General features: G+C 46.2%; 1 pseudogene; it reads right to left on the bottom strand.

Annotated features, from left to right (window-relative positions):
• Positions 1-300: 300 nt before the first annotated feature.
• LOC125526793 lies at positions 301-9643 on the bottom strand (annotated as a pseudogene).
• Between the last annotated feature and the right edge of the window lie 1079 nt (positions 9644-10722).

Here is a 10722-nt window from a genome sequence, read left to right as displayed (position 1 = left end):
GTATCTGAACAAGTTACAGGCCAACCTCTGAACTAAGTAATCCTTGAGAACAAGTTACAGCATCTTCCCGCAGTCTAGACTAGGAGTGCTGGAAAATTTCTCAACAAGTTGTACCATCATTCAATCAGTATTGAAGCAGATAAAACTGGACGCCAGTTTACAAGTTGAAAGGCAAATATCATCTCAACAAAATAACAACGGCTAAAACTAGATAGATAGATAGATAGATAGATAGATAGCTCAAACTATTATTTTGAAGCAAACAGAATCTGTGCCCTTTCTGCGTGGTTTCCACCCTGTTTACTCCTGCGTGGATTGCTGGAGCTCCCTGGCTGCTCGAGCGGCCCGCCTCCGCTCACGGACTAATCATGGTATTTCCTTCCATGTCTTCGGTTTAAATGTCATCACTGTATATATCACAAATGATGTCAGATTAACAAACTTGTGCAAACTAATCTAACATGAAAATACATACACCTATGGATTAAAACAATGGAGAACAAACTTATACTATTGTACAAACGTGTTGATGTGGTGCATGGGATGGGAATGGATAGCTGCATTTGCTGGTAAAATGTGGCGAAGATAGAAAGACGTGGAGCATACCTTCATACCGAGCATCTAGCTCTTTGTACTCGATGCTGTCCAGTTGCTGCTGCAGGCAGCTCGGGAGTTTCCTTATAGCAGGACAGTGTAAAATTCTAAGCAATCCGAGGGGGGCGGGGGTGCTCTGCCGACAGAGACTCCAGCAATGTGAACCCACTGTTGCTGAAAATGCTCAGTGTCACGAGGGATGTGGGCAGACGGAGAATCCCCCCCAACATGCCAGCACCTGGTAATATTCTTAGAGATTCGAGACAAGGAGGAAGTGAATGCTCTCTTGCTGCTGCTACTGCTGCTGATGGCTCTGGTACATTTTTGGAGGTAGTGACTTCTCGTTTCTGGAGCCCACCCACCTAACATGTCAGGACTTGAACACTACTACAGTCTTCAATTTCTAAGGTCTTTAAGGACAGAGGAAGATGTAGAACCGCTTGTAAGCTTCCACATCCAGTTAAAGTTAGATGTTCTAGACATGGACAAAAGTGATTCATGGATGAGGATAACAACTCTGATACAGCCGTGGAAACGATTGCTTCACTGCAGCAAGACCCTTGGACTAACTCTGACATGCCCTGTTGCTTTCCCAATATGGACTCAAGCTTAATGCACCCAAAAATATACATGACCTCGAGAGATGTTGGGACGTTGAGCATCTCGACCAAGCTTTCACAATCTTTTAACTAGAAAAATACCATGGCTGGCAGGTGTTGACTCCTTTGGGATGCTGATAGTGTCAAACACGCATCATATCTGCCGCACCATCTTGTTTGCTTCGGTCGTTAGGAGTCCTAGTTAGATAGACTAGGTTGTTAAGGTTTATCTCTATCTAAGAGATCTTTCTTTCTCTCCAACATGTAATCTCCAACAACTTGTATGCGCTGTACAGGGAGGTGCGCCCCTGCTATATAAACACGTACACATCGCCCCCATCGGGTAAGACGTTTCCGCCATCGCACATGGTAATCAGAGCCCTTCTCTTCCAATCCTAGTCTCCCGATTGCATCTAGTGCATAGCCATGTCTTCATCCTCCGGCGCCACCCCTAGCCTCAATGGCCAGGTCACCGAAAAGCTCAATCGCACGAACTACGTGCTATGGCGCATGCAGGTCACACCCCACCTGCGGGGCGCCGGCGTTTTCGGCTACGTCGACGGCACCGCGCCGGAGCCAGCCAGACTCTACGTCACGAAAGATAAGGACAGTAAGGAGACTTCTGAGCCCAACCCTCTCCACCCACTCTGCATCCGGGAGGATCAACAGGTGCTTGGCTATTTGCTGAGCACCCTCTCCAAGGAGGTGCTGGTCGCGGTCACCGCGATCACCACGGCGCGCGAACTCTGGGTGGCGCTGGCGGGCATGTTCTCGTCCCAATCACTCAGCCGCGTCAACAACATCAGGATTGCACTCATCAACACGCAGAAGGGCAACCAGTCGGTCGCCTCCTACTTCGCCTCCCTCCGCGGCCTTGCTGATGAACTTGCTGCTGCGGGCAAGCCCATCCAGGATGACGAACTCATCTCGTACATTCTCCATGGCCTCGACGTCGACTACCAGCCGCTCGTCTCCGCCCTCGACGCCCGCGTCACGCCCGTCACCATCGACGAACTCTACGCCATGCTGAGTAACTTTGACCAGCGCATGGCCCAGTTCCGCGGCTCCTTCGGCGGCTTCAAGTCTTCTGCAAATGCCGCATCTCGTGGCCGTGGCGGCGGCCCTCGCTCGCGTGGATCTCCCCACAACAAGGGGCGGTCAGGAAACAACAGCAACGATAGCGGCGGCTCCAGCAACTCTCGCATCGGGCGCTCCACCAACTCCAAGTCTCGTCGTGGCGGCGGCTCCAGCAGGTCTCGCCCAGATGCACCACGCTGCCAGATCTGTGGCAAGCTTGGGCACACGGCCAAAGACTGTTGGTAGCGCTATGATGAAGATGATGACTCCTCTCAAGACGAGGACAAGGTTGCGGCAGCTGCGGACGGCTCCTACGGCGTCGACACGAACTGGTACGTCGACAGCGGGGCGACAAATCACATCACCAATGAGCTCGAGAAGGTCACCATGAAGGAGAAATACCGTGGCAAAGACCAAATCTACACTGCCAACGGCGAAGGTATGAGGATCAGTCACGTTGGTCATTCACTTTTTAGTACCCCTCGTTGTAAAATTCATCTAAAGAAAATCTTGCTAGTTCCTAGTGCCGATAAGAATCTTCTCTCTGTTCATAGAATTGCCATTGATAATCATGTCTTCCTTGAGTTTCATCCTTATTTTTTCTTGATCAAGGACCAGGCAACGAAGAAAATTCTCTATCGAGGTAGATGCGTTCGAGGACTCTACCCATTGATCCCGGAGCATAGAAGATCCAATAAACAAGCCTATGGTGTTGCCAAACTTTCGTCAACACGGTGGCACGATCGACTAGGACATGCTGCTTTCCCTTTAGTTGAAAAATTGCTTAGGAAAAATAAGCTCCCGTATGTTGGTGAGCGTGTTCTATTTGTGATTCTTGTCAACGAGCAAAAAGTCATCAATTGCCTTATCCTATATCTACTAGTGTTTCTACCAAACCCTTGCAATTAATCTTTTCTGATGTTTGGGGTCCTGCCCCAGTTCTGTTGGTAGACATACCTATTATGTGAGCTTCATAGATGACCACAGTAAATTCTCCTGGATCTATCTTCTCAAAAGAAGATCAGATGTCTTCCAAGTTTTTCAAAACTTTCAAGCTCTCGTTGAACGAAACTTTGATAGTAAGATCATTGCAGTTCAGTCTGATTGGGGAGGGGAATACGAGAAATTAAACTCATTTTTCCAAACCCTTGGCATATCACATCATGTGTCATGCCCCCACGCTCATCAGCAAAATGGCTCTGCCGAACGTAAGCACCGACATATAGTTGAGGTTGGATTACCCCTCCTAGCCGGTGCATCAATGCCTCTCAAGTTCTGGGATGAGGCTTTCCTCACAGCTGTTCATATCATAAACATGCTCCCTAGTCGAGTCATTAACAATGGAACTCCACTAGAACGCCTCCTTCACATGAAACCCGACTACAAATCTCTTCGTGTCTTTGGGTGTGCCTGTTGGCCCAATCTTCGTCCCTACAACAAACGCAAGCTCATGTTTCGCTCAAAACAATGTGTTTTTCTAGGGTATAGCAATCAACATAAAGGTGTCAAGTGCCTTGACATTGCAACTGGACGTGTCTACATTTCACGTGATGTTGTCTTCGAGGACACCAAGTTTCCTTTTGCTGATCTTCATCCTAACGCCGGTGCTTTGCTCCGTCAAGAGATTCTTCTTTTGCCTCCTCATCTATCCGGTGTTGATCAAGGGGGAAACGATTGTGATAATGATCAACTGTTGACTAACCCTCTTACTGATGACATGCATGAGTCTTGTGATATTACAGGTGAAAACAGTGAAGAAAACAGAGAAGAAAATGGTGAAAAAAACCCTCAGCCGAAGACATATTTCATGTGCCCGGAATCTGGGGACAAATCCTCCTCGGGATCTGTTCCCCTGCAGGGCAGCGGATCCTCCTCGGGATCGGTGGTGGCAGATGCGCCAGGGGTGCAGCCTGCATGTGCACCCGCCTCGGTCCAGACGCGCGCCTCGTCGCCACCCGCGGGCCGCAGCACGACATCGCCTACATGCCAATCGCCATCTGCCACGCGTCATCGCTCAGTTGGTGCGGGCGGCGCACGCTTCTCCACCCAGCCCGTGTGTTACAAGCGGCGGCCCCCAACTCGTCCGACCAACGTGGGGCTTGAAGCTGGTGCGGGATCCAGTGTCGGTGCGCGCGCGCCCACGCATCCGACCAGCGTCCGACCCGAGGCCGATTCGTCATCATGTGACCATGATGAGTCCACTCCTCTAGCGGGATCTTCTGCGGAGTCTGCACGTACACGGCTGCTGGAATCTGCCATAGAAAATCCGAATGAGGCAGAACCTGCCGCTGCAGCGCGTGGATCCTCCTTGGGATTGGTTACTGCAGCAACTCCTGCTCATGCTGCGGGATCCTCTGCGGCCGAAAATTTGGCTGGTTCTTCGCGCCGTACAAGATTACAAAAGGGAGTAATACAACCTGTTGACTACAAACGAGTAACAAAATATGGCATGGTTTGTTCTACAGGTGAACCTCTTACTCTAGAAGAAGCACTTGGTGATGAAAAATGGCAGAAAGTGATGAATGAAGAATACATGGCTCTAAAGAAGAATAATACATGGCACTTAGTTCCTCCACAGCAAGGTAAAAATTTAATTGATTGCAAGTGGGTTTTCAGGATCAAGAGGAAATCTGATGGAACTATTGACCGTTACAAAGCTAGGCTAGTTGCAAAGGGGTTTAAACAACGATATGGTATTGACTATGAGGATACTTTTAGTCTAGTTGTTAAAGCTGCAACCATTCGTCTAGTTTTGTCTATTGCTGTTTCTAGGGGCTGGAGTCTCAGACAGTTAGACGTTTAGAATGCATTTCTTCACGGTGTTCTGGAAGAGGAAGTGTACATGAAGCAACCTCCTGGGTTTGAAAGCAAGAAAACTCCCTCCTATGTGTGTAAACTTGACAAGGCACTGTATGGGTTAAAGCAAGCACCGAGAGCATGGTACTCTCGACTCTGTCACAAAATGCAAGCACTTGGTTTTATTCCATCAAAATCTGACACTTCTTTGTTCATCTACAACAAGTTCAACACATGCATATTTGTTTTAATATATGTTGATGATATCATTGTGACAAGCTCATCAAATGAAGCAATCACAGGACTGTTGAAAGATTTGAGTGCAGATTTTGCTTTGAAAGATCTTGGTGACTTGCATTATTTTCTTGGAATTGAGGTGAAGAAGCACACAGATGGACTTCATCTCTCTCAGGGAAAGTATGCAACTGATCTTGTAAAAAAGGCTGGTCTACAAGGTTGCAAGCCTACACCTACTCCATTATCCAGTTCAGAAAAACTGACTCTCACAAAAGGTAATCTTTTGAGTCAAGAAGATAGCACCAAGTATAGAAGCTTGGTAGGAGCCCTTCAATATCTTACCCTGACTAGGCCTGATATATCTTTTGCTGTCAATAAAGTATGCCAGTTTCTTCATGCACCTACCAATGTTCACTTCACTGCTGCAAAACACATAGTGAGATATGTCAAAGGAACTTTGAGTATTGGCTTAGATTTCAGCAGATCATCCTCTAATCTGGTCAGTGCCTTTTCTGACTCAGACTGGGCAGGGTGCTTGGATGACAGGCGGTCCACTGGTGGCTTTGCAATATTTTTTGGACCAAATCTGATTTCATGGTGTGCTCGAAAACAAGCCACTGTTTCCAGGTCTAGCACAGAGGCAGAATATAAAGCACTTGCAAATGCTACCGCTGAAATTATATGGGTTCAATCCATGCTGAAAGAACTAGGTATAAAGAACACACCAGCTCCATGTCTGTGGTGTGACAATCTTGGTGCAACTTATTTGTCTGCTAATCCAGTTTTTCATGCAAGAACAAAGCATATTGAAATAGATTTTCATTTTGTTTGAGAGAGAGTTGCTCAAAAGCAACTTGATATTCGCTTCATTCATTCCAAAGATCAGCTTGCAGATGGTTTTACTAAGGCTTTACCTGTGAGGAGCTTTGAGAACTTCAGACATAATCTCAACTTAATGAAGTTGTGATTAAGGGGGGTGTCAAACACGCATCATTTCTGCCGCACCATCTTGTTTGCTTCGGTTGTTAGGAGTCCTAGTTAGATAGACTAGGTTGTTAAGGTTTATCTCTATCTAAGAGATCTTTCTTTCTCTCCAAGATGTAATCTCCAACAACTTGTATGCGCTGTACAGGGAGGTGCGCCCCTGCTATATAAACACGTACACGTCGCCCTCATCGGGTAAGACGTTTCCGCCATCGCACAGATAGCTCAAGAGGAGCTTGTGAGTATCCGGTCAGATTCTTGCAGTTTCCAATCATTAATCTCCTCAAGGATACCAAGCTTTGGAACACTTCCTTTGGCCAGTGGACGAGTACATCACATTCATAAATTTCCAACTGTTCCAGATGTACAAGATAGTCCCACTGTTCTAGTGCACCTGGCCCAAAGAATAAGTTGCAACATCCCAAGTCCATAACTGTAAGTGGGGATTTCTGGTTCCATTGCCCCTTTCTGTCCACTGATACAATTGAAGTGCACTCAGCCTTTGATGTTGTTTCTGTGTTTTCTAGCATCAGTTTCAGGTTGGTCAATGAAGACAAATACCTATCTACACAATGGAATATCTCTTGCCTGCCATCTCTAACTTCTAGTACTCTGAGTTCTGGTGCTTCAGGTAAATCTATCAGCTTTGGGCATTCCTGAATTGTTAGTTTCTTAAGACGGGGAAACAATATCTCTTCTCCTTCGGCAGCAGCATCCCATCTCTGAAAGCTTACCAAGCATTTCAATTCGAGTACCTTCAGGGAAGGAAACGATGAGTGTACCAACCTGTAGTCTCCACTCCATGGTTCTTGAAGCAACCGTCCTTCAGATAATGCTATCTGCTCCCCACATTTCCCAATAAACAAAAATTGTGCTTCAGGTAATGCTACCAACTTTTGACAATAACTAATAAGCAGCTTCTCAAGCACAGGAAATATTATCCTGTCTTCTTGCCTCTCATTTATTTCCCACCATCTATCAAATTTCAACAGACCAACTAGCTGTAGCTGCTTCAGTTTTGGAAAAGTAAAGGATGAACCACATCTGAACAAAAATTGCAATCTTCCACAATAAAAAGATGGATCTCAACCATGTTTTGCAACATACCGATGCACTCTCCTCCATAGAAATGTATCTTCAGAAACTGCAGCCCATCATGAGGTTTGAAATTGTCGAGCACCTTGCTCTCGCAAATAGAAGTCCATCTTAATGTCAATTCTCTGAGATCCTTCTTATTTCCAAGATTTGAAACTTTTGCCTCTGCTTCTATAACATTCTCTGCCTGACATAACTCTGGCTTACCACCAAGGTTCAAATCCTGCAGCTCTGCAACATCACTGCAATCAGGTCCCATAACTGCTGCTACAAAGCATGTAATTGTCTGCAGCCTAGTGAGTTTTCCGAGTTCTGCAGGCATGCTCTTCAACTTCGGACACCCATCAGTGTAGAGATGACACAGGGAAGTCATATACTTCATTTTCCTTGGAAGTCGTTCAAGATAACGGCAGTTGGAAAGGTCCAAATTTTGCAAGGTATATAGAATACTTATATCTTCAGGAAGTGATTTGATATCACTGTATGAGAGATCAAGGTACCTCAGGTGATGAAGGTACTTTGGTTTCAGTAAAATCGATTCTGTCTTTATATAGAGCTTCAAGGCATGCAAAGATCTGTATTTTGATAGATGTTGCAATGAGCTTCGCACAGGACTATGGCATATCAGAGTTTGGATAGCAGGGGATCTTTTGTCCATATAATCATTCAAAATACCTCCTGTTTCTTCATATGGCAAGAACAAATGTCGAGCAGCATATGGAAGGCACTCGATTTGACTTAATTACTTATTTGCAATGATACATTCCTTTCCCATAACAAACATTGCAATATCATGCATAAGATCATGAATTTTACATGTAGTTCTGAAACGGTCCTCCTTGTAGCCTTTAAATTCTTATATATCCAGAAAGAATGCTTGATGCCAGCTCAATAAAAAAATGTTTTCCAATGGTTTCAAGACTATATTCCTCCTGTTCTGGGATAAAGCCATTTGCGATCCATAGTTGGATAAGCTTCTCCACATTAATCTTGTAATCCTTGGGAAATAAGGCACAGAAAGCAAAGCACTACTTCATGTGTGCTGGCAAATCATTGTGGCTAAGCTTGAGTATTGGCAAAATTCCAGTTTCCCCAGTGCAAATACTGCTCCTAGATGATACAGACTTCCACTCTTCCACGCTGGTCTTGGTACGAAGTACAGATCCCAGTGCAGTTGCAGCTAATGGAGAGCCACGACATCTCTTCACAATATCACCAACCATCTCGAGTAGCTCAGGAGGCCTTTCTTTCTTTGGACTGAATGCTCTGGCCTCAATAATTTCCTCTATGAAGTTATCCTTCAAAACATTGAGATTGTAGGTTCTATCTGCACCCATAATCTCAGCAACTTGTTTATCACGGGTTGTTGTCAACACTGCACTACCCATACCACCATGCTGAAGGCAGACCTTCAGCCTTTCCCACTTATGGACCTCTCTATTCCAGACATCATCCAATACAAGGAGATACCTCTGCCCGCTGACCAATTTTTGAAGTCTATCTAGTGGTGATTTGTCTGTATCTTCATTCTTCTTGGGAGATGCTTCGACTATACTCTTAGCCAGGGAGTTCACATCAAATATATTAGAGATACAAACCCAGAGCAGCAACTGAAAATGCTTCTGAATATCAGGTCCGTTGTATATAAGTTGTGCTAATGTGGTCTTGCCAAGGCCCCCCATTCCAACAACGGGAACAACTACAAGATCCGAGCTGCTAGCTTGACCAAGTAGTATATCAACAATCTTCTTCTTATCTTCGTGTCTGGACTGGCTAGCAATTTTTCGTGGGTCGGTGATAACATAATCAGTCTGCCTCCACTGCTTCGAAACCGGTGGCTGTGGTCGGTACTTGAACCTAAAGGCATGCATCTCTGCTACGAGGACTTCAATGGCCTGTAGAATCTGGTAAAGCTTGCGACCCATCTTGTAACGGAACACAATACGGTTGTGAATAGGGAACAGTTTTGTTGCATTGGAGCCAAGCTTCGTGTAGTGCCCCTTCTTCTTGGCTTCACGGCGGAGTGCTTCATACTTTAATTCATTGAACACTTCATTCGCCTCATAGGCCACTGTCTTGAGCTCCTGGAGCCAAGCTTTCGCTCCTTCTCTGTGTGCCGTGGCCTGCTCCTCGGCATCGGTGATGACATCGAGAATGTCCGGGAGCTTGCGTTTGAGAATCTTGTGCTGCTCCTCCATTCCCTCCATGACCGTGTATTGGTCCAAGAGGGAGCTGGACGCCTTGTTCATCAGCATGGACACGACCACCAGCTCCACCATTGGAACTCTCGGAAGAAACTCCTCCAACACAGATGCACTGCAGAAATTAATGAAGAAGAGAATGGTGTGAGCAAGACGTTTATAAGTAGAGCTTGGGATCTGTTTTGAACAAATTACAAGTCAAAATCTAATTTGCAGCCATAGTTACCTTCACGAGCTCCCCCCTGATTAGCACCCAGGACCAGCAATGCAGCAGCAGCAGCAGCAGCGAGGAAGACGTGGTCCTCACAGGCACGTCGGCGCCAGCTCCAGCATTGTATCGGCGGTAGCAGCAGCAGCAGCAGATTCAGAGCCTTGTCGGTGCCGGCGACGTGGCGCAGAAGCAGGAGGCGACTCCGGTGAAGTTATGGTGGCCGGCGCTGAACGGATGTGTGAGCGGGGCTGTAGGCAGGCTCTAGTCCGGAGTTTGGAGACTTTTGTTAGATCTTGAAGCTTTTGGATGCCTGAGTTGAGAAGAGAAATGTTGTGAGCGGGACGAGCATAGTGCTTGAGCTCTCCAATATACAACGGTCGTATGTAGCCTGAGATCTGTTCTCGATCAAATCACAGCAAAAATATTTAATTTTGCCATTAGCGATGCAGGCTTTAAAAACGCCCACTTGCAGGCATTTGAGACAGCGTGCACTGCCATTACAAAACGCCGATTTGCAGGCACGTCTGGTGCATCACATGAGTAGTGACCCAATACAAGGGAAAAAAAGTGATTCGTTTCTCATTTTCGTCAGTCATGACACGGGGTTCACGGCCTTGACATTTACAAGCGTGCTACCAATGCCTTGCCATCAGCATCAGTACCCAGTTGGTGGCACTTATTCACAAGTTGTGCTGTGAATCCATTGCATCAACGTTCCATCCACTTGGGTTCAACATATTTGCAATTGAATCTAACGCCCCAATTCTCTTTTCTTCCACTCTAAAATGTACTGAAATACATTTTAGCCGGATGTTTACGGTATACAATGGTCGTATACAGCCCCAGATCTGCTCTCGGGCCAATCGCAAAAAGAATATTTAACCTGGCCACCGGCGACGCAGTGGCATTACAAAACGTCCACTTGCAG

Source organism: Triticum urartu, unplaced genomic scaffold (assembly GCF_003073215.2).
Source record: "Triticum urartu cultivar G1812 unplaced genomic scaffold, Tu2.1 TuUngrouped_contig_188, whole genome shotgun sequence".
NCBI lineage: Eukaryota > Viridiplantae > Streptophyta > Magnoliopsida > Poales > Poaceae > Triticum > Triticum urartu.
This window is presented reverse-complemented; position numbering and strand designations above follow the sequence as displayed.